The 27,606-nt window shown below is 48.1% G+C and overlaps 1 long non-coding RNA gene across 1 annotated transcript; it reads right to left on the bottom strand.

The window, feature by feature from the left end:
* Positions 1–11,956: 11,956 nt before the first annotated feature.
* Gm35772 lies at positions 11,957–15,735 on the bottom strand. Its single transcript, XR_384326.1, has 3 exons — positions 15,699–15,735; positions 12,989–13,129; positions 11,957–12,154 (listed from the first exon to the last, which is right to left on the bottom strand). It is a non-coding gene; the product is annotated as a predicted gene, 35772 (long non-coding RNA).
* Positions 15,736–27,606: the final 11,871 nt, after the last annotated feature.

Below are 27,606 nucleotides of genomic sequence, written 5' to 3'. Positions count from 1 at the left end.
CTCAGTCTCATCTCACTGAGGTCATCTGTCCTCCTGAAAGCACAGACCTACTCCCCACAGGTTCACTGGAATCTGGACCACCTCCCTGCTTGCCCTGTGATGTCAGCCACCATCAGACACACGAAGCTCCCACTCTCAGTGCTTTCTTGTCCATCTTCTCTTAGAGTGAAAGGCTCGGCATGTCTGCTGCTCTGCCTCACAGCCCGGGACAGAGCCTAGCTGGCACCCCAGGGCTTTCAGAATGAGCATGAGTTCTAATGCACAGCTCCCAGCCCGGGACACACACACCAAGCCCGCTATGTGTGAGGGCAGCACAACTTTTGTTTTCCTCTCTACTGATGCCTGTTGCTTATCCATTCCTAAACTGGCCATGAGGCCAAATGCCCTAGAGAAAGCTGCACTTAATGGAGACACAGGAGAAGGCAAACATACTCATAGCTCCAGACATCCCTACTGAGCCCCAGGGAAACCCAGCCTACTGTAGAAATGTCTGCCTGTGCTCTCCCCATGGGAGGTAAGCATCGGACACTCAAGTGAGCTCCCTGATTCTATAGAACTTGGCCTGTGAGGGAAGGGAATCCCGGAGTATAATTGATACTACAGTATCAATGGAGCAATGGCCCAACCAAGATACACATAGGGTGCTATCAGTTCCCCCTTGGCCCCATCAACTCAAGAGCATTTATGGCGCAAATTCTACCCTTGGGCCATCCATATATCCTGCCCATCTCTGGGAGCAGGATCCAGATGATGGGGCTTCCTCACTTGGGACTCACACCTGCAGAGTTCCTTCCTGAACCTCCATATCTATCAATCTATGATCGCTTTGTCACCCTGGCCTCTGTTGTTTTCACTTACCTGGGTCTCCATTCATCCCCACACTTCCACCCACCACAGAAGCCTTTCACTCTCATCCCTACTGCTGCCTTGAAGACCAGCTGCCTGCAATATTTATTCCTCTGACTACCGGGCAACCAGCTGGACAGGGGCTCTGTTTATCCTCCAGCCCAGCCAGGAACCTCCAGGGTGTGTCCTGCATTGTTTGGCATAGGTCCTCTTGGTCAGGAACTCATGTTTCCTGTCCTACCCTGGGAATGGGAGAAGCATGTGCAGTCACTTCTGGGTTTAATAGGAAGGGCCGTTTGGCTGAGATGAGCAGATGTGCCCTCAACTGGGTTTCACCTACATGCTGCTGAAGGCGTCCAAAGTGCCAAGCAAAACAGGTTGCCTGTTTCTGATAATAGTCTGGCTGGCTTGGGCGGAATGTGCAGTGGTGTCCAGGAGGCTGGTTCTCGAAAAAAAATCCTACCCCTGGCCACAGAAAATAAGCTACCTGCCACAGGTGTTGCACTTGTCTGATGCCTGAGTCCCGACCCTTCCCTTATAGGTGCATATACCTACATAGCAGGAAGGCACACATGCACAAACACATGTATGTAGATACCAGGCACAAACACACATGCCCACTTGTCTCTGACCCTTTACAGTGGAAGGAAGATTCTGAGCTGGGCAGGAGTTCTTCAGGCCATGAGTTGTAAAAATAGAGGCTTTAGAGTGGATCAGCAAGGCAGACCAGCTGGGGTAGGGGTAGGGTCATAGGGTACAGATATTAGCTTCTAGCGCCTTACTAGTGGGAGGCCAAGTGAGTTGTGAGCCCCCTTCTCTTCTCTCCCTCCTTTGCTCCCTCTCTCCCACCCTCCCCCTCCCCCCTGGGTCAGTAGTCAATACTGTCCTAGAACTCAACTAAACCTCCAATTTCCCTGCCTCAGTCTTACAAACCCATCCTCAGAAGAATTTTCCAACAGTCAGTGCTTCTTGTCCATACTGCCTGTTCCAAGGGGCTGGGTGCCACCTCTCACAATAAAAGAGGCTCCCAGATTCTGGAGTCCGCTCTGAGTTGGGGATGAGAGCTCTCTTCTCACCCCACAAAACTATACCGCAGGCTCCAGAGAGAGAGTTCCTATTCACAACTCTTTGTTCTCAGTGACCAGCCTCCCTTACTGTGCATTGCTTGCAGACCCCCACCCCCACCCCGCCCATAGCTTTCCTCCACTTAAGTTGTATTTGAGAAAGCAATTGAAAACTCTTATGTATGCAGGGTCTCCACAACTCCTCATTTTTGCATGCGCTTGGTGGAGTTGAGGGGTTCTGTGCCCCAGGCGCTTCGCTCATTATGTCTTTCTGGTGGGGCTCACTTTCAAGGTCAGGACAGCTGCCTATCTCTCAGTGCTCACCCCGCAAGCCAATCTCCAGGCCTCACCATCCCAATCGGGTGCTCTCTCAAGCATGAACTATCAAATTATTGTCAATTCCGGCTGATTTTCTAACAGACAATGGAAAATCTTCTGTGGACTTGGTGTGTGACTCCTACCCACTTTTCTTATTTATTCAAAAATAACAGTGAAAGGTCACGGGCCCAGCACACGCAGTTAGCTCTTTGCTGTTTATTGAGTTTTTATGCTTGGCTTAAAACTGAATTACTGGGGCATAAAGTGAAAATGCATTTATGCCCTTCAGGAAAATCTGTACATAAAAATTAAATTGTATTATGAAAAGCAGAGAGAGCCATGTGGGACGCTCCGAAGACCTGATTAGGAGATCAAGTGCCTGTGAGGACCAGGTCTGACTGCTCAGGCTCGTCTCCACAAGCACATTTTTGTCATTTAGAATGATTACCCAGAGGCCCCTCCTTGTCCTATGGGCAAAATGCCAGACCGGCGTTTGTGGGACAGATGGAGTTGACAGATAGGGTCAGAATGGCAGGGCCACAAAGAGCACCCCTTCATCTGTGGGTCCCTCATTTACTAACCAATGCCTCAAGACAGAGTTCTAGGAACTTGCCTTTTGTGACTGTGTCTCTAAGGTATGAAGTCCATCTGGGGTCTGGCACAACCCACAGGAAACAGGGTGGGAGAATTCTGTGGGTACTTACTGAGAAGCCCTGAGCATGGTAGATCCTGGGAACAGTGGCCAGGCAGGGCCCTTGGGCTACAAGTGCGTTGGAATGCAGCCCCGGGGAGATAGTCAAAGTATCTGGCTCTTGCTTAGAAGGGGGGGGGAGTTTAAAATGAGAGAGGACATGAGGATATCCCAGTGGGAGCGGGTCTTGGGGGTAGACAGTTGCCATGGAGTCAGCAGGAAAGGCTTCTTTCGGAGGAAGTGCCTATATATGTCTGGCAGGCATATTCTTTAGCACAGACCCCAAGAGCTGCCAGTATTGAGAGCACGGATGAAGGCTCTTCCTCAAGTGACCAACAATGATCTTAGCTGGCCTGGGCCAGAGAGAAGGAGCTGTCTCCGTGTGGATGACGGAACCAGGAAGGCCAACATCCACCACATCCACTCGCTGCTATGGAGGCTCTAAGCTCAGGGCCACAGCATCCATGAGAGTAACATCCACCATGTTTCCAGAGGTAGACACTGCTCATGGCCTGGCCGTTTTCCACAATGGTGAGCACAGTGCTCCAAATCCTGGCAGTTTCTTTTTAACTATCTGGTCAGTAGAAGACTTAAACATGCCTGCTGTTATAGAGAATCAGAATAACAGCTCTTGGTCTGGGGCCAGGAGGCTGTCAGAGAGTTCGGGGTGGTTGAGGTTGGCACATAAGAACATTCTTGGAGCTTTTCAGGTTTTCTATTTTCTACAGGAGTCAAAACATGTCCCCAGATATAACACCGAGACTACAAGCCACGTAGGGCTCCTGCAGCTTGAAGCCAGTCAAGGTGACGCTGCTCTTCGGGTGCAGGTGCCAGCTACAGCCTACAGTGCGGCTCACTGGCTGCGCTGCAGTAGCAGAGAAGGGACTGGCAGGTGGCAAATGAATCTATGCTTTAGGGCAGAATAGAAGAATGATTTACTGAGCAAGCAGCAATAGGGCAACAAGCTGGGCAGTAACTAGAGCAGTTCTGGGAAGAGGGAGCAGGCTGCAGGAGCTCCATCTGGGAGAAACAACGTGTGCGCAGTCAGGTGGGTTTTGGAGTGCATCTCCTGCCATATCATTCACACCAAATGAAGGAGAATGCTTCGGCTCCTGGAAGTGAGTATGGTACAATTGCCAATCCTGTGATCTCTACAGTTCAAATCACTGCACTTTAACTAGGGGCCATGTTAAATCAGAGCTATGCAAATAAGGGCAGTCTAGTGTCTCCAGATCAGTTCTGGTCAAAGGGCCAGGTTGCAGGGTACGCTGCAGGTCAGATGACCACATTCCTCTCCCCTAGGAGTTTGGGGTTCTTGCACTGATGGGAACCAGGTCTATTTCCTTGTCCTTTCTGAGTTACCATGTAGCCGTGGGAATGAGAAGGCCATGAGGGAGTGACACTGTACCAAGCAGGCATGTTATGAGAAAAACTTTAAGCCTTTTTGAATTATAGATTCGGAAGAAGGGAGGCTTGGGTAGCACCCTCCTCTTCCTGGAGACAGGTTAGGAAACACTTCCCACCGTACCTTCCCTGGGTAAGCTCTGGTAGCTGGGAAGTCCTCTGTGTGCTTATGCACAGAGCCCTGCCACCTGCAGCTGCTCTTCTGAGACCCAAATAAATGTGAGTGACCCCAGGAGTAGCATCTAGGCTGTGAGGTCCCACCTGCCTTGCCTACAGGTTTCCTGTGAAGGAGGGTTCTATCCCTACCAACACCACACAGCGGTATCACCCTTCACCAAGCTGCTGATTTGAGCACCCCCCCACCCCCATCCCCAGAAAGGTCACAGTGTCCAGTTACCCATGGTTCTGAAACTGAAGCAATTTCCAAACGGAGAGAAGACTTCGCTCCGTCTGAGCCCCCAACTGCACCCAGTGATCCTGCAGCTAATGAAACATTTTTAGCTCCACAGTGCTTGCTCGCTCCCGAGCCTTCAATCAATGGAGCTCATTCTAGCCCTTGACTGGCAAATTAATAGACTCGCCCCGGCCTTTCCCAGGAGTTTATGACTTAGAAATGACTGGGATGGCTCCATCCGAACGGAACAAGGCTGCCTGTCCATCGTGCGAAGACTCAGCTGGGCAGAGGATGGTCAGCTTCTCAGAGGCAGGCAGCAGCCTCACTTGTCACCCTCCACTTGCTGGCTTGCCCCTGCAAGACAACGCGCTTATACCCAGACATCAGCGTGTTTCAATTCTGTCAGTACAGAGATGCACCAGACATGCAATGTGACGTTGTCGAACATGAGAACGAGTCTGCACACACTTGGATCTCTTCTCTTCTGACGTCATCTCTAGCCCCTTCTGACGCAGTTTACAGGTTATCTGAGCACTTTCCACAGAAATTACTTCTGTTAAGATTATGCCTCCCTGCCCCATGCGTGGGCATACCTAGGAGGCTTGATCTTGGTATGTCTAAGACCTGACGCCAAGAGCAAAACAGGGTAGCTGTGACTTGCTCCAAAAGAGGACCTGTGTCCTGACCCCAGATCTGAGATTTAAAATTTCTGGCACCTCATCCTATCTCACCCCACCTCCCACCCCTGACTCCATAGTTAGCAGCAACCACTGAGCTTAAGGCATCCCTGGGGAGCACCAAGGATCCAGCTATTTTCCCTGCCTCCTGTCTCTTCTCTGGACGGTGTCTTTACAAACACTGGATCATTTGTCCTCTCTGCATAGATACTTCACACAGCCAGAGTACTGCCACCTCAGTGTTGGTGGCCATGAATTCCCAACTCTCACAAGTAGGACTTCCAAGCTGAATCTTCTAGCTCCAAAAGCCTTAAGAACTTAAGGCTTAGGGCTTCAAGCTTTCGAATGCGGAAGCTTATTGCTTAGAGCTTAGAGAGCCAATTTCCAGCAGCTGAAACTACAGGCCCTGAGCTCTAGATGCTGGGACCCTTGGCTCCTTAATCCCTGACAGCTTTCTGGAACCATCTTGTGACTTAGGACTGCAATCTTTGTAGTCTGGGCTCCATCTCCAGCTCTTCCAGCCTTCCCACTCCTCCATCCTTCTTCTGTTCTTAGTCTTGGGTTCTGCTCTTGGCCATCCTGGAATGCTGCAGCCCTTTTCTTGTGTGACCACTCAGCTTTGCATATCAAGGTTCTTGCTTTTCATCGAGTCTCCAGAATTCTTTGCTATCAGTAGATTTGGGGGGGTTTAAAGGGTACCCACAAGAACTTCCAAGTTCTTGGGTACTGGAACCAGAGTTTGGTGGAGACTTCTCAACAACAGCAAGCAAAACAGGAGACTTTTAAGAAAGAATTCACTTCCAGAGAAAAGAAAAGGGAGAGTCTAGAAGCTCAAATCCTGCACCCAAAGCTGGTTCTTGTCTGCTTCCTTTGTGCAGCACAGGTTTCTTGCACATGCTCTATCTGCTACATGTCAGAAGGTGTAAGGTCATTCCGAGCTTTCTTTGTCTACAGGTCTCTCCGTTTTCTTGCTCCTTCTGCATCTTCTTTGTAAGGTCTTCTAGACCTCCCTCAGCGCCCTTCCTCCCCACGTCATCCTTGGCTGCCTCCTGGATGTTCTGTCTTTGCTTTTGCCTCCGGTGCTAAGGCTTAGACGCCTCAGGGTCTTGTCTTGTCTTCTTGCAGCAAGCTAAGACTGAAGCATCTTTGAAAAAGACCACAGTGGCAAAGAGAATATTCAGGAAGGGTCATTATTAGGACCAGTATTTCAATGCCAAAGAGGGAGTGAGAGACATCTCCCGGAGTCCTCTGATAACACTAAGACATAGCTAAAGAAAAACAGGGATGTTCATAGCTAAAGAAAAACAGGGATGTACCTCTGCCTGGATGCTATCCCACGAATCAATTCATTTACACCAATCACTGGAACTGGACCCCCGATTCCTGTGTGGCACCTGTGGTTGCTGTGTGGGCAGAGCTCAATGCAGACAGAGTACAGCTTCCTTTAAGCATCTGTGGATAATGACAACCCAGGCAGCCATCAAAAGAGGCAGGCTTGGTGGACACCAGTCAATCCAAAGGCCAAGCTTTCTGACAGCTTTGGTTATTTGAAGGACATATAAACCTTAAAGGGAGCCCACAGTGGAGACCTTTCATTAACAATGGCGTATGCATGCATGGGTGTATGTGTGCATAGAGGCCAGAGGACAACCTTGGGTATCACTCCTCCAGCACTACCCTATCACACCACTCCTTTTCGGTGAGGCAGGATCTTCACTGACCTACTGGCCTAGAAATCACACAGTAGGTTAGGCTGGCTGACCGCACAGTCCCAGGGATCCATCTGTCTCCACCTCCCCAGTGCTGGGATCACAAGGAGGTACCACCATGCATTGTGTTTTGTAAATGGCGTCTAGGGATTAAATCTAGATCTCTGTGCTTGTAAGGCAGGCACTTTGCCAGCTGAGCCTCTCCCCAGCTCATCCTCAAATTCTCACCCTCACAATAGCTTCTCCGATGCTTAACTTCCAGGCAGCCTGCCTCCTTCTCTTGGTGATAAAGGGTTTCCCTCTGCAGCCCCTTCATCAGCTCCGCTGACCCCTTCTTTGCTTTGCAGAGTCCTGAGCTTTCTTGCTCACCCATCACCAGGCACAGTGAGGTCAGACTCGCCTTCAGTCATACTCAGCCATGCAGTTTGGAGCTCTGTATACTGAAACCTTCCTCCTTCTCCCCTTCTTCCTTTCCTTCTTCCTCTTCTTTCTTTCCTTTCTCTTCTTCTTCCTCTTCTTTTTCTTCCTCTTCTCCCTCTCCTTCTTCCTCTCCTTCTCCCATTTCTTCTCATCTTCCTCCTCCTCTCCTCCTCCCCACCTCTTTCCTTCCCTTTCTCCTCCACTCCCTTTGGTCCTCCCCAGTCAGCTCCTTAGAGACCCTGTCTCCATTGAGCATCTCTCTTTCTTGGTTCCCACATTTGTTGAATCTTTGGCTGCCTCCCTCCCTGTCCTCCTCAGGTCCTAGAAGCCACACTCTCTCTCCCCTCACTCCACCGACAATGGCAAACCTCATCTGCTGTCTTTCTTGTGAAACACTGGAAAGCCCTGGACCTGACATCACTTTGAGGCTGGCCCTGGACTTGACATCTACTTGAGGTGCATTCTCTCTGTTTCCCAGGATGCCAGCTCTTAAAGATGGGGAGATGACTGGGGTCTGCTCCACACAGCTGACCAGTGTGACACTGAACGGTTGAAAGCTTACACTTGCCAGATCATCAGTGATTTGCTCCCAAATACAATGCACCATCATCCTGGGTGCTGAGTTGTCTGCTCTCTCCTTCATCTTGCCAACAGTAGTTCAGCTCCAAGGACCCAAGGGATGCTTTCCTTCCTCTAAAACCATCGGCACCTTCCATATTTCTAAAATAAAGCTGAATACAGCATCCAGCAAGTCCGTTGCTGGTTTCTCCCCAGAGCTGTTCAAACCATGGAAACCGGAACTGTCCAGGGTGGGAGACTCTCTGATGAGGTGCCTGGCATTTATCCCCTTGGCTGGGACAGTAAGTTTTAATTATGGAGCGTTAGTGTGCTTCTAAATGGAACTGGTGGGAAATGTTAAGCACGGTCTCTGAAAGCAGTTAACCTCGACAACAGCCGACTCTGATAAACAAGAGTGAAATTAGCGGATGTCAGTTGTGCTTAAAGCTACGGATGATTGTGTGGGAGTTTGGCCTGTCGCTCTGAGTCCACTCTGGTCCCTTGTCAGGAACACTGCACAGGCACGTTCAAGGACAGGCTGTGAAGGACTGGCCAGCATCACACTAGCTTTCAAAACACTGGCTTTGTTGACCAGCAATCACAGGGGACCCCAAAGGCCAGGCCATGTGTCCTTTATTCTCCCAAGAGGTGATAGGAGGTGAGAAGAGGCAGATTCATGGGTGTTCCAGTTCACTTGCCCTCCGTGTTCAAGTATGTTCTTCAGTTCCACTGCGTACCTGGCATTGCCTAGTGGCCAGAACAAGAGGCCTTCTACTCACTACTTCATTGAACTGCCAGGCCGCATGGCTGCAGATCCCATGTTTGCTGCTGAAGGGTGTGGAGGGAGAGAGGAGAGACTAAACCTGCCCACAGGGAACTTAGCTCTGGCCAAGTCTAAAAGCAGGTCTTAGAACCTTATGCAAAACCCAGGAATTGTAACAGTTCCTAGACCCTGGACTCAAATGCCAGTGGACACACAGATAGTCCTAGCATTCAGCCCCTACCTCCACAGTGGTCAGCCAAGTTGTGTAAGTGGACTTGGCTGCATCTGGTCCCCAAGGCCATACTATCACGGAGTGTGATAAAGGACTATCCCATGGTCCTGAGAAAGGAGAGACACCAGACACCTTACAATGAGCTGCTAGATCAAACTAAAGTTGAACTCTCTTACTTTGCTCGTTTCTTTAATAGTTTGCTTGGTCTTGAATACTTTGCCAGACTTGTGATGAAAGTTTTTTTCACCAGTTAAAAAGCCAAGGGCTCTCACACTACTGTGCTGATCCCTTCATAGTCTGCAGCCTACCGTAACAAGGCAGTGTGAACTTCTCTGGCCGTATTCTGGGACATGGAGCCAGCTTTGGGACTCATAGCTTCCCACTTTCCCCAGGAATCCACTCTTTATGTCTTCCAAGGCTGTCCTGACTCGTATGCCTTTGTTTGTATTGGCTTGGTTGTATTTTCTGGCACTGCTAGCGGGTGCTGAAGGGTTTGCGATTGGCCTAGCATGAGGGCCTGATTCTCAGGTGGACCCACTCCTCACTGCTGTCCGTAACTGCTTAACCCGCCCATTTTATCTTTGAGCCTTGTGTTCTCGTCCCTGAAAGAGCAAGCATTCTGCAATTTCAATTCCATGGCTTTCTAGTCATCTAGTTTATTTTTTTAAATATTGCATTAATTCTCTGAGAATTTTATATAGTATATTTTGATCATATTCACCCACCTCTTCTCTTTAACTCCTAGGTTCGCCTCTGTCTCTTCCATCCAACTTCCTGTCCTCTTATTGATAATCGCTCCATAACACCACTTGGTGCTTCCCATATACACCTGGGTGTGGAGCCATCTACTGGAGCCGACCAACCCATCAGGAGCAACACCATTCAGGAGCTTGGGTTTCCTTTTCCTCAGAAGCCATCAACCGCCCACAGGAATTCATTTAGAGGTGAGTCCCTGTGAACCCCTTTCAGCTCACTTAGAGTCTTTATAATGCTCTTGCTAAAATGTGGCTCAGATTGTGACGTGCTAACTTTGCAAAGCAAGGCTATGAGTTCAATCCCCCAGAGCCCACATTTTAAAAAAAAAATTCCAGGTATAGTGGCATAAGGCACATGCTTATCATTGTAACAGGGATGCAGAGACAGGAAGAGCGTTCAAGCTGGGCAACCATGTAGCCCAGCCTACTTTAAACCTCCAAGCCAGTGAGTCTGAAGTGCCCTCTCTCTCCCCCTTTCTTTCTCCCTCCCCCCCTCCCATCTCTCCTGTGCACACCACTTGTATTGCATGCTTGCATGTTGTGTGCAGTAACTTAAGTCTTCTTGCAACACTGTCTTTGAGAGATCTGTGTGAGGCTCCTTTAGGCAGAAGAGACATGTTCTCAGTTTTCCTACCCTCTTGGAGGTGACTGGTCCCCAGTGCCCTACTGCCCACCCTGATTGGAGGGATGGCACAGGACCTCAGGTTTGAGCATCACAACTCTTGGCAATCCACGTTCTCCACCCTTGACCCCGGCCACCCCTGCATCACAGAGCATCTAGGCACCTGCTGCCGGACTAGAATTGTAAAGCTCACCCGGTCGGTCACCTCCTCTTCTCCAGTAATCAATGAACTTGCCACTGGGGGTCTCCTCTCCCTGAAGCTATCTCATTGCCTCTAGTCCCCTTCTCTATTTGAGCTCCTAATTCGGTAAGGCTTCTCACTGCTCTGGCTATCGATTGCTTATTCATTGCAGATCTTACAAACAACCTCTCCGCAGCTTGTGACCTGCCTGTCTAATCCTTCCACAGTGACCTTCATACACAGATGCCTTCCGTCTTCATGGCTGGGCACACATTTACTATCAAGGGCTCTGAGTCCTGAGAGACATGGGATGGGTGTTTATGTTGAGCCCTGACCCGTATGCTGGTGGGCAGAAGGTTTGACATTCTTTTCTTTAACACACAGCAGCTTGTGTGGCAAGAAACTCTGAGGCCTAGATCGTCCCTGAGGTGAAATGAGAGTTTTGTTCCCAGTCACCCTTTTGACTTAGACATGGGGGTCTTTAAACAGACCATCCTGGTGGCCTAAGGGCACATAGCTCAGAGACCAGCCTCTTCCTTGCGACTCTCACTCCTGTGAGAATGCACAGATACCTTGCTTGAGTATCACCCAAGCTGTGGCTACTAGGAAGCAGGGACCAGCCTCTCTCTGGAATCCTGCAGAGGCTTTAATGGTGCAGAAGGCAACCGGAAGAGTGAAGGTATGCCTGCAGTTAGTATGCCCATCATCCAGGAGCTAGGGAGGCCTTCTGGGGACTCAGTTGCAGAACAAAAGGTGAACGCTCATATCTGTCAACCCAATAAGGGTAGGACACGCCAAAGCTGCTGAGTTCCAGCTGGTGTGAGTGTGATCTCACCACCCAAGAAGAGGCAGTCAGTGTGTACACTGGACTACACATTCTGTGTCTATCCTCGTTAGGCCAGGGAGAAACGGGATGCTGGACGTGATGCAGGAAGTGATGCAGGTCAGACCTTTGATGAGCCTCTGGGTAAGTGAGGTCTGTCAGTCAAGAGGACCTGGCCTTCCTAGAACAGGGAAGGCAGCCACCTCTCACCAGACAAACCCCCTTCTCAGTCGGCAAGAGAAAAGGATGAAGAGGAAGGTTGAGGAAGACTAGAAACCCCTCTGCCCAGGATCTTCCCGTGATCCCCAAATGTTAGAGAAAAAAAGAGGTCGTGCGTCTGACTGTTTTCAACTCTCTGAACAACTCCAATTCCCTGGGAGCTTTTCTCTTTCTTATTTCTATCACTATTCATATGTCCATGGTCCAATTTTTTTTTTGTCACAGGGCCTAAGAACCTAGAAGTCTCAGCAGCTGCTTGTAATACTAGATCCACCACATCCATCTCCTGCCTGAGTGACTCGTTCTCCTTCACTGTTGGATGTGAAGAGGACTTTCATTAGCCAAGCAAATGATGTTCTCCTTCTGTGGCAGGGGCTGGGAGGTCTTTAAAAACAGAATCCTCTGGTGTGGCCATTCAGGTGCACTGAGGTACCTTCTTCATCACACCAGCTGAAGCCAGTGTGGACCAATCTTGGCCCTAAGTGTTGGGCAGAAACAGAATGTGAAGTCAAGGCTCAGGTCCTACTGCATTCCAGCAGTAAGGACCAAACAGAAGAGAGTGTGGTCCTGGCTACCAAGACAGCCCCAAGCTGTGCTGAGGGGTAAGATTGGAAGGTACAAGGCTCTGAGGTGGATCTTTGGTCAGCTGGAGCCAGAGCAGAGGCCATACAGATGAGAGATGCTGTTCCCATGTGTAGAGCAAGTTAAAGCCAGCCAGGCCTGGATAAAGCCCATGTGTTACTTTTGATCCCCTAGTGGGAGGAACAGAGCTGAGCACTCTCTGCATGGCTTCTGATAGTGGTCAGACTAGAGATTGCTCAAAGGGTAGAGGTGGGGGTTGGGGTGGGGCTGAAGAAGTTTTTGTTTATTTGTTTTTTGGCTTTTTGTTTTTGTTGTTTTGTTTTTTAAACAAAGCTATATAGTTCAGAGTTTTCATCACGGGCGTAGGACCCTTGAGGAACAAAGGCATCCTTACCAAGGGGCTGGGGAATCAGGGCTGGCATTCTTAGCCAGAATCACAGGCCCTTCCTGGTTTTCTTGCTCTTGGTTGAGGGAATGGATTGAGTCCTCAGTGTGAAGGCGCCCAGATCCTATTGTGTTTGAGAGCTTTGCAAGATGCAAACGTTCAGGATCATGTCCTGAACTGGGAAACAAAGTTGATACAGTTCATAGGTGACGTCAAGGGTTCCAAGGAACGTCCCTGTCTGCTGTAACACCAAACGAGAGGGCCTCTTAGTCATCTGCTTCTTTTGAAGACTGATAAACATTCGGGTCTCCAACTCAAGGCCCACTCAGCAGAGACAATCCTTACCCCATTTCCCAGTGCTCCTGGAAGGTCTCCTCTGCATGGGGAAACCCTGTCTTCTTGTCATTTTCTCTTCCTGGGATGTTCATGATCACCACCATCATCGACACCCAGGGCTGCTGCACAGGATCCTGCCTCAGCCTGGCCCTAGGACAGGACGTGGGAGCAGAGTATAAGGCTTGTGTCCTGTGAGTTATCTTGGACCAAACCCTGAAGCTTCCCTCTAGGGAAATAAATGACTCATTCACACTACACTCCTAGAGGAACTCAGCAAAGCCTACAGCAGATGTAGCTATCAGTACCCACCTTGCCCCTCTCCATGCTACTGAGCCTCAGACATGGCTTACTTCTTCCCCGCTGCTTGGCCCTTCTCCCTACCTTACCCTAATAGCTTGATCCCAGGGTATTGGGGGGTAGGAGTAGGGGGAGAGGATTGTGACAGGTCCTCTTGTGAATTCTATCCTCGGCAAACATAGAAGGACTGACCCTCAATCTTGGTGGCTTCACAGTCAAGGACAGCTGTGACCAGAGCTTACTCATTCATACTCAGTCCCAAGGCAGTTCCTTTATATAATCTGTTGGATTTGGCATTAAAGATGCCCTGTGGCCATTTATTTTGGATTCTGTTTACTTCCCCTCTGTTTAGCTCTGGCCTCCTACTGTTTGATCTCCCCCTGCTAGTATATGATCTTTGTGGGAGCTGGTTCCACTGTGGTGTGACATAGCTTCTCACAGAAGCTTATGCCCAGCCTCTATCAGCCTCAGCACCTCAATTCAACAAGTGTCACCTATCTTCTTACCACATGTGGCACATTGGAGCGCCTGTCACAGTGCTCAAGGCCTTTTGTCATCCTGGATTGTTCCTTCTCTCTCTCAGCTGCCTTTGTAATGCAGCATCCTAGTGACTGCCTCACAATTGGCCCAGTCACTTCCAGTGGGATGACTAAAACAAAGCCTGGGTCTGGTTCCAGAGGGCTCCCTCCTCCCTGCTAATCACACTATTCTAGACCACAAAAGACATCAATTCCTAGAGGCACTTTGCACCCACTGGCTGGTCACAGAGCAAATCAAATGCAAAGGGTGGGGCTGTCTCCCAGTAGCCTGTGGTAACAGACACCTCCATCATCACAGCCTTGGCTTTTCTGCCCAACTACAGGTTCCTGATACATTTGTTCCTCCAAGATTGTGTCATCCACATTCCTCATCCAGCAATCTCCGAACTGGCCACTGTGTGTGCCCAAGGTCACATCCATCATGTTCAGCAGTGGCAAGTCAGTAGCTGCCCGCCCGCACCTCCCCGCCACCCAGTACATACACAGCTCATTACTCTCAAGACCATGTGAATGAGTTGCCCAGTCTCCTGCTTGGAGTATGGGGTAAACTTTGCAAAAGCTCCTGGCTCCCCATGCCAGACAATGAACCAGCTGAAGTCTCAGTGGGCACATGCACAGGCTGGGTGGGAAAGAACAGAAGGGGACATGGAGCCTCCAGGGACCCTTCCTAGCCCCGGTGACAAGCCCAGTGTCAATCCTTTTCCTATACAGTCATCAGTAAGCCCCTCTCCTCATTAGCATTTCCATCTGATATCAGTAGGTATGATGCTCGTGGACCAGGCAGTGTTCACATCATCTTCCTCTTTCTAACTGTCTGCAGCAAGGGTCCTGGAAGGATGGCAGTCCCTTTCTGATCCCTTTCCCAATCCTCCAGGTAGGACAGCAGGAGGTACTTATACAATTCTCTCTACATGCCTCATTGTCTTTGTGGGTCTCTCTTCGCCCCCGTTGGCTTTCTCCAGCCACTCCCCCCCATGTGGGGATATGCTACAGATTCTTGACACCGGCTCCCTTTCTCTCCGTTGAGCACTTTCCCAGTCTCTCTCCCTCTCTCTGCTTCGTTCTCTGTCTCTTATTTCTCTCTATTTCTCTCCCTTCTCTTAATATTTTTGGTTGTGAGCCTAGCCTTTAACGGCTGAGCCATCTCTCCAGCCCACTTCTCTCCCTTCTCTACTCCATCTTTTTTCTCTCTCTCGTTTTCTGTGTATTTATAGAAAGGTTCATAAGATAAAGTAATGAAGCAATAAGTTAGCAAATGCTTAACATCTGCCACATTTGACTTTAGGTACAGCAATATACCCTGTGCCTCCTTTCTTTCTAGAACCTTCTGAAACCCCTGCTCTCCTCTACTCTGAACATACCTCCTTGGGTATCTATGTACCCACAGAAACTGCCATCTTCTCTGCTCTCTAGTCTGTCATTTTTTTCTTTCCATAATGTATTTTTTGTTCACTTTATATCTCAATTGAAGCCTCCCTCCATGTCCTTCCCTTACAAATCCATTCCCCTGTTATTCTATCCCCTTCTCCTCAGACAAGGGGAAGCCCCCATTGGGTACCACCCACCCTGGGACATCTAGTCCCAGCAGGACTAAGCTCATCACCTCCCACTGAGGCCCAACCAGGCAGTCCAAGTAGGAGAAGGAGATCCAATGGTAGGCAACAGAAGACAACCCAATTTTTGAGGACCCACATGAAGACCAAGGTGCACATATGCTTCAAATATGGGAGAGGGAAGATGGCTACGTCCAGCCCCTGCATGCTCTTTGATTGGCAGTTTAGTCCCCATAGACCCAGGTTAGTTGACCCTGTAGGTCTTCCTGTGGTGTCCCTGATCCCTCCTAGCCTGTCATTTTTATCATAGGGCTACAAGATCATGTATACCTCACTCCCAAGCATGACAGATACTCCAAAGGGCAAGCCACACATTAACCACCAGGTTTCCAAATGTGACCCAAGCCCAGATACTAGCTTGATTATGACCTGCCACAGCTCTGTTGCCTCAGCCTGTGCCAGCACAGGGATGCTACACTGTAAGGATAATAGGATGTGTGGAAGGCATTTGGGATTATCTGATGTTGTAGCTGATCCACACCCAAAGGATAGCTGAAAAGGTGGGCATAACTGGTTCTTGACATGTAAGTTTTTTTTCTGAAGCTAGGCTCCCATTCTGAGACCCATAGCCCCAGCACTGTGCCCTGTACTGGACTTTAATTCCCAGAAGGCTTCCTTTGGGTGCTGTAGCCACCTTGTACCATAAGACAGAATGGCTGTAGCTCCAGAACTTGCCATGGATTTAACATCATAGTCAACACCTCAACTGCAGGACCTTGGAGGGTCTGTGGGACCAAGTGACGGATTCTCATCTACTCTGACAGAAGTGTTATTCTAGGATGAGAAGGAAAGAGAAAGGTCACACCATGACGGGCATGTATATGGAGTCATTGGCACAGACACAGGAACAGCTTTAGATAATACCTGGTGCCAAACAGGGGTGATGGCAACAGAACCCTAACATCATGGGCTCTGGTATGCCCTTTTCCCAGGTTGAGAATAGGCTGCTATTGCCACTATTCCCTAACAGTCTGAGACTCCTGTAATTGCTTACAGTGTGCATTCCTGTGCTTGGGCCTGTGTGTATGCTCACATCAAGCAAGGCAGTCAGTGTGGATGGTACACAGTACAGCAGCATTCAGGGTCACCTGGTGCATCCTGTCTTTTTGTTGTTGTTTTGTTTTTTTAACCTGCTCTTGTCTGGTGGTTGCAGCATCTGGCGTGGATGAGAAGAATACACAAATGTAGGTGTCCACATGACTTGCCAAGCAGGCAGCAACTCAGAGGGATCACTTTAGACTCTCAAGTGCAGGGGCTACATTGTCTGATTGCACTGTTCACCAACACCAAGTGACTAGCAGGCTTCACTCCACATTGTGAGTATGTGTGCACACTAATCAAAAGAGCCGAGTAGCCTGAAACAACAGGGTGTGAACCCACTCAGCTTCTTCCTCCTGCCACAGCTGTTAGCCTTGTCAGGGCAGGTCTGCAAATGGAGGGTCTCAATGAGAAGGCTACTCCAAGTGGCCCCTGGATCTACCTACATCTTTTTCTTTTACTTTTTTGTTTGTTTGTTTGTTTGTTTGTCTGTTTGTTTTGTTTGTTTGTTTGTTTTGTTTTCAAGACAGGGTTTCTCTGTATAGCCCTGGCTGTCCTGGAACTCACTTTGTAGACCAGGCTGGCCTCGACTCAGAAATCCGCCTGCCTCTGCCTCCCAAGTGTTGGAATTAAAGGCGTGCGCCACCACTGCCCAGCTTGATCTACCTACATCTTGACCAGACTCTGGTACCCAGTGGCGTGGATGACAGGAGGCGATGTAAGCAGGAGGGCTTTCTATAGCCTGTCCAGGGCTTGGGAGCTCTGTAGCTCATCAGGATCCTGTAGCTGCTTGTCCTTCTCAGACATCACCACTCCAGCCCCACATTCTTCATGTGGATCCCAGCTGGCTCCAGGGCTCACCTTTGACCTGGGTGATATGGTACTGCCAGATCCCCTCCACTGCTTATATCCAAGTCCCCTCTGCAAGGTTCTTATTTAGTGAGTTCAGCCTTTAACTATTCCAGGTGAGAACTGAGCCTGACTCCAAGAAGAAGGCCTTCCTGGAATGGCTGTGGAAATGGTATCCAGGCCCCTTGCGCAGTGTGAGTAGCAAGCTCTGGTTCTCCCCTGCATAGCCTGTGTCTGGCCTCTCAGCAGCAGCAGATGCATGTGGGTGCAGACAGCTTGATGCACAGAGGCTTGGAGCCTCCCAGGGTCTCTGGCCTGTACTTGAGCCTTTGTACAGAGTCATGAGGAAAGAGCACAAAGCAGGAAGTGTGCAGGCACTGGGAGAGAGGAGGGCATTGGCTAATCCCACTAAGGACAGAAGGTTCCAGAAGGTTGGTTCATCACTGGATCATAGACACCGGGGTTAAGGAAGTGCCAAGTGGTGGTGTATAAATATTAGAGATATCGCTTTGTATGGCTTAACAAGCCTTAATTAAGTGTCTCTCTGCAGACACCCAACTAATCACAGGGTTAAAGGATGACCAAGGCACTGCCTCCCCATTAAGGCAACCACAATCAGTCATCAGCCTCTGAGACTGCCAGAGCTCAACTCCTCCTGCAGCGAGCATTCCTTAAACGCAAGGGGCGAATGATTTGTGTTTCTAGGGAAGAAACAGGGTGCACACTGGGGTCCAGTTCCCTTGTGTCTTTTGTAGAGAGGCATGGCAGGCACCACCTGGCCCTCTTGGCCTTTCTCCATACATGAAGTAGTGAAGCTGTCAGATGGATCTTGGTACCAGTACATGTGTAGCCAGCCTGCTCACCTGCCCTGCCCTTGGGCTTCTGACCTTCTCCCTGGTGTCCTCCAGCCCCTCCCCCATGACTATACTGACACGCAGGATGCTGCGACTATATGCCTGAATACAGGAGAGAAACCATGAGGCACCACAGCTCATATTAACCTCCTGGGAGCTGAGTAAGGACCCTGGGGCATTTTAGAGAGATTTTTATCTGCTCAATATTTTTGTAAAGAGTTTCTTTGTTAATCACTGCTCCTTGACCATGGTATCCCGAGTGATCTGCTAATTTTTCACAGGGGTCCTGTGCTTTCCCAATGACTCGCTGTATTGACTCATCAGATTCTTCACCTGATAACTGATGAATTAATAATCCCCAATAATGGATGGCATTACGTTCTGTTAACGCACCTCTGTGGGATAAATGGAAGGCAGAGTGCAGCCGGGGAAGGGGAGAGGTCTCCAAGCTTATTAATTTAGCAGTCTAAATGAGAGTCGGAATCTCTGTCTGAATAAATATCGGGAGTTTGTTTCTGTCCCCGAGGTCTTTGAGAAAGTCAGTTATTGAAAGGCTTGCTTCAAAAGCTTTTAACCCCCGAGTAATTACCACGGCGCTCACCACCATTTCACTTCCATTAATCCAGATTTAGAGCAATTTTCCTGCTGTCATTAGCCCAGGTTAAACGAGTTTGTTTTTTCTCTTTCTTTCATAATCATGTCCTAGTTATGTTCATGGGGAAAACAGTGCTGTGATGCAGGGCGGAGCCCTGCAGGGCAACCTGGCTTTCCTCAGACGCCACCTGAGACGCTCAGCACGACTCTAGCGCGGTCTCAGTCTCAGTTTTAAACAATTCATGGGCTGACAGCTGTGTGACCACATGCGACACACACACTCAAGCACACACACACACATGCATACACACACACACACACACACACACACTCCTGGACTACACTTATATGCATACTCTTCCACATTCACACTCATTCACCTGCTGCATACCCCTGAGCGCGCGCGCACACACACACACACACACACACACACACACACACTCACACACACACACACACACAGAGTCACACTTACATACTCTGTGTACTCACACACATTCGCACTCTTGTATTCACACTCAATGCTTATGGATATGAAATTATAAGTCTAATATTGAAGCTCTGGTTGTGTTTGTATAACAGGAGATGGTGTTAGAGGGAGACTGGTAAGAAACCCAAGGCTATGTTTTTGCTTTCAACTGTGAGTAGATGTACAATTATCTTAAAATAAATCATTTAATTTTAAAATGTTGATGTTCACAGTCCTATTTAGAATCCCAAATGAGCCCATACCATGACAAATATCCTGTGACATAGTGGTAAAAGTAATATCAATGTGTTCATGAATACATAAGAATTACATATATTATACTTATCTATTCATATTATATATATACACATATGTATGTATATATATATATATATATATATATATATATATATATATCACATTTTTGTTTTGTTTTGTTTTTTCTGCTAGATTTTGCACAAAGGTAGCCCAACAAAAGCCTCTGGTTTTGAGACATTCAATGACGTCACTATGGAATACTTAATCAAATTTGTTTTCATATGCAGTATTGTACATGCTGAAGAACTCAGGCTCTCTCCCAGGTTTAAGTTAATATTGATGTTGTGGTGCATTGGCAAAGGGATTGCCAACTGTCACTCACAAGAATCTGGCATTAAGTGCATGCCACTGTCCTAAGTATGGGTAGGAATGTAACAAGAGAGGTATACTCAAGCCATGGAGTGATACTGACCATTCTCTCTCTCTCTCTCTCTCTCTCTCTCTCTCTCTCTCTCTCTCTCTCTCTGTGTGTGTGTGTGTGTGTGTGTGTGTGTGTGTGTGTGTAGGATCTGCAAAGACTAGAAGCTGTAGTTACAGTTGATTATGAGCCACCTAACTGGGGTGCTGGGAACCTAGCCCAGGTCTTCTGAAAATGAGTCATCTCTCCAGAGCCATAACTAAACCTTCCCCACAGGACACTTTGCAGCTTTCTGAGATGGGACCAAAGAGGACCCATATTCTGGAGAGATGGACCACAGTGCTGTGTGTGACCTTGCTGAGGTCTTTAGCTTTGCCTGCTAGCAGCATGATACCAAACACTAAATAGGCTCTGGACTCTCTCCTGCTTGTCTGTCCTTGAGGGATTCATCACGACTGCAAGGTACATCTTGGGCCAGGTGTCAGCTTAGCATCTCTGCCTGTGATTCTCTACCTCTGTCACCTTTTCGTTGAAGGTCTCTGAGATAAGATCTTTGGGATCTGTTTGCAAAGATGGATGGAGGACTGACCACACTGGGCAGATGATGGAGGAGATGCGGGTGGAACCAGTGACAGAGCAGAGCAGAAGCACAGATGGACAGTGCCCAGGACAGAGCTTGAAGCACACACTGGAAGAATACATAAAAACTAGAATGTGAGCATCGATCTTCAACGCCAGGAGAAACAGAAACAAGCTTAAAAGCTTCAGGGAGAAAGAAAAAAGACAGACCTTTGTGAAGAAAGGGAGGAGTGTCAGCAAACGTAGCCTCACAGACAAGGACAGAAAGGGACATATGGTAGGTATAGGAAAGGACAGGCTGTGATAGTCCTACAAAGATACACTCACCTAATGACAGTTTCCAGGACAAGTCACGATGTTGAGATATGTGACTACAGTTGCAAGTGAGAGACACAACAAGAGGAGTTGACCATTCCAAAGCTCATATACAAACCAGCTCGTGGGAACTTATTTGTGCTGAACTCTAAGACATAGTTAAATTAACTCCACTTTTAAAGGAAAAGAGTGTAAACCAGCAAAGTCCATTCAGTCAATATGAGGTTTATTATATGCATATTTTAATTAAAATAAAAGACTAATAAGAAAATAAGTGGGCTAAACTAGTTAATTAGAAGAAGTGAATAGATACATCTTTATCACAGTGCCTACCTACGGCTCAAGGAACATCATAGAAAAGAAAGGTGAAGGAATGCAAGACCTAGAATATTAGGAAGTTCACTGTGGAACAGTCTTTCCTAGAAATTGCTGTATAAGCAACTCTTGGAATAACAGCAGTATCAATGGGCATGTTAACATGGGAGAGAGAAATTCTCATGCCGTCCCACCCACAGACAAAGAACTATAGGCAACTAATGCCTAGAGGGAGAATTAGCCTCTCCCAGGGACGAGTCTCATTACTGGTTGTCCATTACAGGACGATGAGCTTTGAACCATTTACCAACAACTGACAACCAAAAAGAACTCAGTAAGTTGTATGTGTGTGTGTATATCTGTGTATGCACAGAGATACATGCATACATACATACATACATGTATACATACATATATACATACATACATGTATACATACATATACATATATGTATGTATACATGTATACATACATACATACATGTATACATACATCAATGATAATCAAAGGAAAAGAAGCTATCAGCTTGAGAGTGGAAGGAAACGAGATGGTTCTGGGGAGGATATCTCGGAGGGACTGGAGTAAGAATGAGAGGAGAAAAGGTGTTGTAATTCTATCTCAACTAAAAACATATTTTAAAAAGAATTAATATACAGGGCCAAATGAAATGAGAAAACTTATTAAACTATTTAAAATCCAGAAAAAAAAGAAGAAATAAATACAACTTGAAAAAAGTCAAGATAAATAAAGCTCAAAAATTGCCGAGAATGGTTTGACTAATTCAAAATGTTTTATTTGACATCATGGGATGATTAAATTACAAAAGGTATAAGTTTTCTTCCTTTGTGTGGTTAAGCCTATAATAAAATTTAGCACAGAAATGGTAAAACACTTAGCAAACTTTGTGTCAGTCAAAGACATCTTACAGATATTGCAGCTAAGGATGTGACTGTAGAGGGCATTTGTCGTTCTACAGAGAACAACCTGGAGTTGCTTAGGAGACTCTTGAATTTGGCCTTGTAGAGAGAAAGAGATCCCAGCTACAGCAATAAGACAAGAAAAATAAATGGTGTGAAGTTTAGACAAAACTGTTAAATCCACCAGGAATGATGGAGTAGAACACCCTGTCAAACCCAGAAACAATTACAACTAGAAACAAAAGTAGCTGTGTGGTTTCAAAAATCTATGTACAGAGTCATTTGTTATTCCTCAGCACCGCTTGCAATAGAATGAAATCTGAAATGGAAAAAACAAAACAAAACAAAACAAAACAGTGCAGGTGTGGTCCTGTAATGGAGATGTATGTGTACACCATTCCTGTACTCATTCCTGAAAGGCTTCCTTCAAATCTCTGTTCAAATAAGCATACTGGTTGTCAGAACCACACATAGCCTTTACTGTGAGAAACTGCACAAGGAAAAGCTGAGCAAGCTTAGGGTGGAATGATTGGAGTGATATGGGGTCTTTGAGCTCAAGGCTAATCGCCAAATGTTGGATCTCTGGCCTCGGTGACCAATGGTGGGAGACCTTGTCTAGTGAGTTAGTGGGAGGGGTAATGGGGTGGACTGGACTTGTTTCTGTGAGAACACCATGTGCACAGACATCGTGACTCTCTCCAGAAATGAACTCAGCAGTGGGACAGCAGTGTCTCTCTAGCCAGTAAGGCTCCAAGAGATCAAGGTAGCTTAGAACACTGACAAAGGAAGCACACTCAGCAGTTTGGCTGGACCAAGGCTGAGTCTGGGGAAACGGTGTGAAAAGAGTGGGTAGGGAGCTGCTAGAGGTTTGGGCACTAAAGGAGAAAAAGGCAGCTTGTCTTGGGTCGCCACAATGACCCAAGGTAAGTGGAGTTTGAAGGTTTGCTGGTTGGATTTCATCAACTTGACACAAGCAAAAATCATCTTGGAAGATGGAACCTCAGCTGAAGAAATGCCTCCTTCAGAGTGGCCCACGAGTTTGCTCCCGGGTGCTTTTTCTTGATTAATGATTAAGACGGGAGGACCCAGCCCATTTGGAATGGTGCCACTCCTAGTCAGCTTGTCCTGGGTTGTAGAAGGACGCAACTGAGCAAGCCATAGGAAGCAAGCCAATAAAGCAGTGGTCCCCTATGCTCTCTGCTTTAGTGACTGTCTCTGGGCTCTTGCTGTGGCTTCCTTTAATGACGGAGCATGTGTGACTTAGGGGTTGTAATAAGAAATAAGTCCTTCCTTCCATAAGTTGCCCTTGGGTATAGTGTTTATCAACACAATAGGAAGCAAACTGGGATAGAGGCTAAGGTTGGACACCTTGGCTGGTCAGTGGGATGGAAGTTCAGAGAGTAACCAGTCTTACAGTCTGGGCTACCAGACTGAAATCAGAGGACACATGCTGGCCTGGCTGACTTTATAGAGGAGTGCTGCCCTTTCTTAAGTAAGCATGCTGACGTTCCCCAGTTCTGAGAAAGATGAGCTTGTGCACCCACTACCCCTCCCCCACCCCAGTCTCCAAGCTGCTTTTTCTGGTCATCGTCTGCACTTCTTGGTGGGAAGTGAAGTCATTTCTGTTGAGAGTCCAGCTCCCGGGGCTGTCTGCTGCCTGTCTCTCTGTCATCTCAGTGTCCTTCTGTACCGAGCTGGAACACGTCCCCATGGTATGAGGACCAACTGCTATTTATGGTTAATTCCTTCAGAGCCAACTTATTAATACACCAAGTCAGTCTCAGGAATAAAATCATGAGAAGAAAATTACATTTGGAGAATTTCCCTGAAGATTTACGGTGCCCTGACATGCGGGCCTGGAGCCTCGGCAGCTCTCCTGAGACAGGAACTTCCAGCCTGCACTCTAAAAAACCATAGACTAATTAGCCAAACAGAGCCTGTGCCCAGAGCTAAACTCATTGGCCCGGGCCTGCAGTCCCTAACCACTTTACACTCACCTGGGAGAAGCTGGATAAAGTGGACAGCTGGTCTGACCTGATGTTCGGCTTGGGAAGAGTGTCCTCTCGCCCCCAGGAAGCAGAGCCTAGCACCATTGCCATCCTCTGTACCTAGACACAGGCCTGGCTGTTTCCCCAGGGCTAGAGCCAGTTGCTCTTAGACAAGGGATGACCCAGCTCAGCACACGGCTGCGTTTTAGTCCAGCAAACTCTTTCTCTGTGGGGGAGATAGGATATTCTGTAAGCAGAACTTGACTCTGCATTTGACACATCAAATCAGACACTTGCCTTGACCATCCCAACCAGCTTCCCACCGCAGAGGTGGGGCTGGTGATACCTTGAAGCCTCTGGAGGTGAGGAATCACAGAGTGAGGTAGGAAGTGACCAGAAAATACTGTATTATTAAGTGATGCCCATGGGCATTCTATCAGGTATGTCCCATTTAATTCTATGTCTGTGCCTTTCCCAACACTGCCCACATACGAATCTCTCAGTACAGAGATACAGTACGCCAGGAAAATTAGTCGTCTCGGCAGAGGCCGTGTCTCTGACAAGCCAGGTGGTCTTCTGGGCTTTCCAGTGCAGACAACTGGGGTGACTTGACTGGCATTTCAATGGGGTAGAACCCAGGAAACTAGCTACAGAACCCTATGGCTCAGAGAACACGATAACTAGGTCCAGGGAGTGCAGAACTAAAAAAGAAACAGACAGGGGTCTTGCTTCCCTGGGAACCCTAGAAACTCTGCATAGCCTAGTCTTCAAGATCCAGAGAGACACCTGAGCACGTTTAGGCTATGGCAGGGCTGGACTGGGAGTTGGTGCAGCTCTATGAGAAAACAGAAAGGTGTTTCTGAGCTTGCTGAGATAGCCCTGTGATGATGGTGATGGTGATAGTGATGATGATGAGGAGGAGGAGGATGAGGAGGAGGAATAGGAAAAGGAAGAAGAGGAGGGGGAAGAGGAGGAGAAGGAGAAGAAGGAGGAGGAGAAGAAGAGGAGGAAGAGGAGGGGGAAGAGGAAAAGGAGGAGAAGAAGAAGAGGAGGAGGAAGAGGAGGAGAAGGAGGAGGAGGAAGACAACAATGTCAATGGTAGAATGGTGGCAGTGATGGTATTGATGACGGTGGTGATGATGGTGATGATGTTGGTGGTGACAATGCCAGCCATAGTGTTGGTGATGGTAATGGTGATCAAGATTTGGGTGATAATAATAGTGGTGATGATGGTGGTGACCATAATGACAGTGTTGGTGGAAGTGATGATGATAATGATGGTGATAACCGTGTTAGTGGTGCTGATGATAACTCCCGCCTATTCCCACATCTGCTTCAGGAATGGAATTTCTGTATTCTGGAGGGCACGAGGGAGGCATCAAGGCATGGCCTTTTTCTTTCAGAAGCTCTTTGGAGAACAAGTAATGTCTTAGTTTTCTGCGTGGAACAAAGAAGTTTCTTCAAGAAGAAAGGAGCAGAAAACATCAACGTGTGTGTGTGTGTGTGTGTGTGTGTGTGTGTGTGTGTGTGTGTGCGTGTGTTCTCATGGGGGTGGGGTTGGTGTAATGGTGGTGGTTCTCACAGCCAGAGCACAGAGCCCTTAAGAAAATCACACCCCTTCCAATTATCCTCACTTAATATAATGTGTCTAACTTTGCTCCTCTCTGTGTGACTCATGAGTCTGCGTGACTCATGGGTAGACAATGTATGAACTGGCACCTCTAGACTGCTTGTTTAGCAGTAGTCTGTTTTACTTCCATATGGCGTGGATAAACATCAGTGGTTCCAGTTACACAGTGCAGGGAGAGCTCTGGATTTCACACTCTGTCTTTAAGAGTTAAGGGTACTTTGCATTGATTCTCACACGCAGCCCCAGGATGACTGTGTTGAGCCTCCTTTCACATATGTCTCAGCTAGATGGCATGTACGTCATCTTTGGGGAAGCTGGTCCATGGCTTTGAAGACCTCACAGGTCACACAGTTTAGAGACAGCTAAGATTAGGGGATTGGAGAGAGTGCAAGTAGCGAAGTGCTTGTCTTAAAGCATAAGGACCGGAGTTTGATCTTCTTACCCACACAGAAAACTGGACATCGTCGTAACACGTGCTTGTAGTCTCAGGTCTGGAAAAGCAAGGAGAACCCACGGGTGTGTGTGTGTGGTGGGGGGGGGGGGCTTGCTAGCTTAATAAGGGAGCACATAGCCAATTAGAGACCCTGTCTCAAAAAACTAAAAACTCAAACATAAACAAGACTTCTGAGGAACACCACCCAAGATAGACCCCCTGGTCTGTACCTGTATGCATATATACATGACAATACACACACACACACACACACACACACACACACAGACACACACACACACAAACAGAGACAGAGACAGAGAGAGGTAGAGACAGAGACAGAGACAGGGAGAGACAGAGACAGAGACAGAGATAGAGAGAGGTAGAGGCAGAGACAGGGACAGAGAGAGGTAGAGGCAGAGACAGAGACAGAGACAGAGACAAAGACAGAGACTCTATTAACTAATGTAATAGCTGGGCTGCCATAATCTCCTTTACCCTGCTGGCTAGAACAAACTGCATTCTTCATTGCTCTTTGAAATGCAGATCTGAGCTAGACCTCAGCAAGGTGGTAGGGATGCTCCTTCTTGGGGCTTTGTGGGGGACAGTATTGCACTATTCTCTGCCTCCTGAAGTCTGCTCTCTCCTGGGCGCCAGTGTGTCCCTGCATCTAGATGTCTACTCTAGAAGGACAGGAGTCAATAGTGTATCAGGGCCACTCTGGTGGCTGCTATATTTGGTGGTCTCTTTGGAGAGATAAATCCGCTGTTGAGGCACTCAGCTCCATGGGTTGGAACAAAAAGTTCAACTCAACAATGACGGAGAAGAGCATCTAGGGTGGGAGAAGTCCACAGCCCGGGTACATAGACTCTATCCACTTCTCCCAAAGTGGTGATACAGCAGGGAGAGCCAGGATGAGCCTGTGCAACCCAAGAGCTCCATTGTACACCCTCTCACCTTCTTCCTTGGCGTTTCTGGTGCCCCCTTAATGGGTCCACAGAAATCTGTGCCTGTGTCCACAGACACCTTGGCCTGTCCCTGCCCTGTAGAGAGCATGTGGCTAATTCCTGAACTAGGCCAGCCAGTCTGGAAGGTGGACACACCATCTGGGAAACTTGATTTGGGAGAATTGAGGTTTGGGCGGCAGTGAGTTCATTTCTGCCCATGTGATCACATCAGGACTGAAGGTAATCTAATCTCGGAGAATGTATGTCAGCCAGCGTTCCGTCCTCCTGCCCAGGCTGCGGTTCTCGACCACTAAAAGGCCTGAGCCATTTCCCTGTGGGCTCAGGTGCTCAGACTGAGAGCTGTCGAGGGTCAGAGGGTGAACTGGAGACAGAAGATGCTACTATGGCTCCCCATAGGGAAGCAGGAGAGGGCTGACTATATCTCCTCTGTCCCAGCCCTTCTCCTGACCCCATGTAAGGCAGCAACCCGGGCTTGGTTTTAAATAATACAATTAAAAATTCCACCTCTGAAGCATAATTGTGATCTGTCTCATCTCTAAGTGTAATTATATT

Source organism: Mus musculus, chromosome 15, assembly GCF_000001635.26.
Source record: "Mus musculus strain C57BL/6J chromosome 15, GRCm38.p6 C57BL/6J".
Lineage (NCBI taxonomy): Eukaryota > Metazoa > Chordata > Mammalia > Rodentia > Muridae > Mus > Mus musculus.
Note: the sequence above shows the minus strand (reverse complement) of the source record. Positions and strands in the feature narration are given on the sequence as shown.